This window comes from Nestor notabilis, unplaced genomic scaffold (assembly GCF_000696875.1).
Source record: "Nestor notabilis isolate BGI_N333 unplaced genomic scaffold, ASM69687v1 scaffold10037, whole genome shotgun sequence".
In the NCBI taxonomy this organism is placed as follows: Eukaryota; Metazoa; Chordata; class Aves; order Psittaciformes; family Psittacidae; genus Nestor; species Nestor notabilis.
Window position 1 is genome coordinate 26,297 of NW_009936904.1, and position 3,411 is coordinate 29,707.

Sequence of the window (3,411 nt, forward strand, 5' to 3'; positions counted from 1 at the left end):
AGCCTGTGTTACATTTTTGAGAAGTGTCTTTTATGAGCAAAACCAGGACTGCTCATGAATAGATCACCTTGACTGAGCCGAATGAGCACCATGCCCTTCAACCACTGCTCCTTTCAGAGTGTGGTGGTGTCCCACATGCCTCTCATGCCTGGCGGTATGGCAGCAAAGCCCTCCCTTCCAAGTGAAGGTGGCCTTCCATGGCCTCATCTGAGTCCCTAGTTGGCATCTGTCCCCAGGACAAAATGATTGCTTAGAGGAGAAAATATGCCACGTGTGGTGTAAGGCTAGTGGGTAGTCTGGTGCCAAATATTCTTGCACAAGTTTGTCAATATGCGGTATCAGCCTTTGGCTAAAATACCCTTGTTCCTTGGGACTAGTGTTTCTCCAGCAAAAAACTGGCTCAAACCAGGAATAACAAGGATGTGTAAGGTAAGGACTAGCATGTAATGGCAGAAGTTGCTTGATGCTTGTTTGGAACTTGGTGAGTCGTAGTTTCACTGATACAATTTGTACTTGTAGATCTAAGGCAACTTTAACATCTCTTATTTATTTCTTTCTCTCTCTTGCCCTCCTCCCGCCTCATCCCCTCCCAAGGTTCAAGGCTCTCCTATTCCTACATATTCAGTAGGGAGCTTTACTCCCAGAGTGGACTGTGGGCAAACCTGGATTCCTGGTGACTTTTTAGCAGATTTTAGTAGTGCACTGTGGTATTTCCCAACTGTCTGATTTGTATAATGGAGTGTTCAATCTATCTGTTAGGCATTTCGTAAAAATTAGATTCAAATCTCTTATCTTTAGATGAGTTTTGGCTAGAGGAACAAAGTACCTGAGAATGGCAAACGTGGCCAGAAATGAGATTTAGGGCCCGGGAACTGCACCCTCCCTTCCACTTTTGTTTTCTTTTACCCTTGGGCAGCTCCATATTTGTTGGGATCAAATTTCCTAGTATCTCTCTGTCAAAATCAGCCTGAACTTGTATTGTAAAAAGCTCAGATATATGCTTCATCAAACTGTTTTTCAGTGCAGCCCTGTTTCCTGTTGTCTTAGAGAAAGACAATTCAGAAATGGCAAGAAAACTTCCCAGATTAACCATCCTCTTTAGTTTGCTCCATTCTCAGTTTCTTCCTTCTTGTGGAAGCAACATTCAGCTGCTTTTGGTGTGATCAGTGAGCCTGATGCAGAAGGTCTGTGCAGTCAGAGTGAAGACAGCATAAATCAGTTTGGAAAATTGCCATCTATGTTGTTTCTGAAAACTGCAATTATCTTTTTCTCTGTGCAGCCCTTCTGCCAAGTCGAGCAGCATCACAAAATCCAGGTTCAATATTACTGAGGGTCCTATTTGACAAATGATGAAAGATGTGTGGAAAATGCAACTTCCCTTGGCTCTCGTAACCAGGCAGGACTTTATTAATTTACAAACACTCCAGTCATACACTCTAGAACAGGGCATTGAAAATACATGTGCAAGTGCAGAGGAAATGTTTGTTTGGATTACTTTGGCAATAGCTGTAGCTTACCTTTGTACAAATCTGTGGTTACAGTGCTTTAACTTACACCGTCTTCCCCCCTTCCCAACAAATCATAGTTAATTTGCATCTCTAAGTAGCAGGAGGCCAAGGTGTCTGTGCAGGTTTCCTTGCTGGACCTCTTTTTGCCTTGAGGACAATACGACTATGCAGAGATTTATGATTATTATTAATTGATATTAAATTTTTTGGAGATGTGTCTGTCTCAGATAAATATTTGGAAGTAGGGGGAAGGTGAAGACAAGGGAAAGGAGGTTGAAGCACTCTAAAATGACCTCTTCTTTACCAAAAAACTTCTTCCTCTGTCTTTCGACACTCACTTCTGCTTCCATCCCACACCCTGCCTTCCACACACACGTCTCCCTTTATCTTCATTTATCCTGTCTTTCCAAGAATCACTAGAAAAAATGCAGATAGGTGTGTCATGCAAATGAAATTTTTAGTGCAGCTTTCCACAACCCAACCCCCCCCCTCCTATTGTTGCTAGAGAGAGCTCTTATCACAGGACTTGGACTTCTGAGTGCCAAAAAATATTGCTCTAAAATGTTGCCTTATTTAGGGTATTGTTATTTTTCCTTAGGCCTTCCCCCGCCCCCCCCCCAAAAAAAGAAAGTTTCTTTCAGTACTGTAATGATGGCATCATAACTTTCTTCTTTCTACCGCACCAGTTTATCTTGCATCTCTTATAAAATATGTATTTCTCTCACTATAGGTAAGTCTTGCCGTGGATACTGGGGCTCCAATCTTGTGATATTGAACTCTAATCATGGTTGTTGCTATCTCATTCCTCCCAAGGCTCCCCAAAGTGTTCATGAGATGAAAAATAAAAGGAGGAGTAGCTATTCTGTTTATTAATCCTTTGTGGTACAGCTTTTCCGTGTGTTAAATGAGATCTCTGGGGATGAGTCCTGGAATCAGTCTTGGGAAATTGTATCTCTGGCTTCTGTGAAGGGCTTGTCATCTTGCCTGCAAATGTTACCACTTTGTCTTTATAAGCAAGCTGGCATGCTTGTCAAAAAGCTAAACAAATGTTATAAACCTACAGCAGGATTAAATTGGGGTGGGTTTTTTTTTAGTTATTTTCACTGGCAATTATAAAAAAAAAACTTCATTAGTCTGGCTCAGCAGATGTTTGCTGCTAACTCTAAAGAGATGCCACTTCTTCCCTTGTTGATGAGGTCAGGAAGGGATGAGGATGCACATTAGCTCCTTAGCTGGGTGAGCACGCTGCTTTTCTGGTTAGTGTAGCTGCCGTCTCCCCTGCTTTCGTGTCATTTGCTGCCTTGCCATTCATCCAGGCTTGCTGGATACATGATGCCTTGGCTTGAGTTATGGCACTGGTTGGGTTCTCAGGTGTCCAGGCAGCCCAGACAAACTGCTGCCACTGGTGCAGTGACTGCCCATGCTGTATGTGTGCGAGAGCTCTGATGTACTGATGGAAATGTCTGCTACACAGGACAGGGCTGTACACACGTTCCCGCATGAAATACAGGGGTTGGAGCTATGAATCTCATATTTATTTCATAGCTATTCTATGAATTTCCAGCATTCGTAGGTGCAAGTTACTGTTTGTTGGCTCATTGGCATGCAGTTATTTTAGGACCCGTGTGTGCCTTGTGCAGTGGTTAAACAAGAAACTTGGTCTTACGGATGCCAGGGATTTGGTGTGGTTTGGTGAGCGGTTAACAATCCATTTTCCCTATTGGTGGCTGTGTGGGAGGCTTCTTAAATTAGGTCTTCCCCTGGCTCCTGGAATTCTTACAGCCATCTGGCTGCTGCTGTTCCATTAATAGCACCTTGAGATCTTATGCATTTGTAGGGTAAGGGACACATTTCCATGGTTTGGTTTCTCCTGCTGTTCTGGTTCTTCAACACCTTTCGCTTC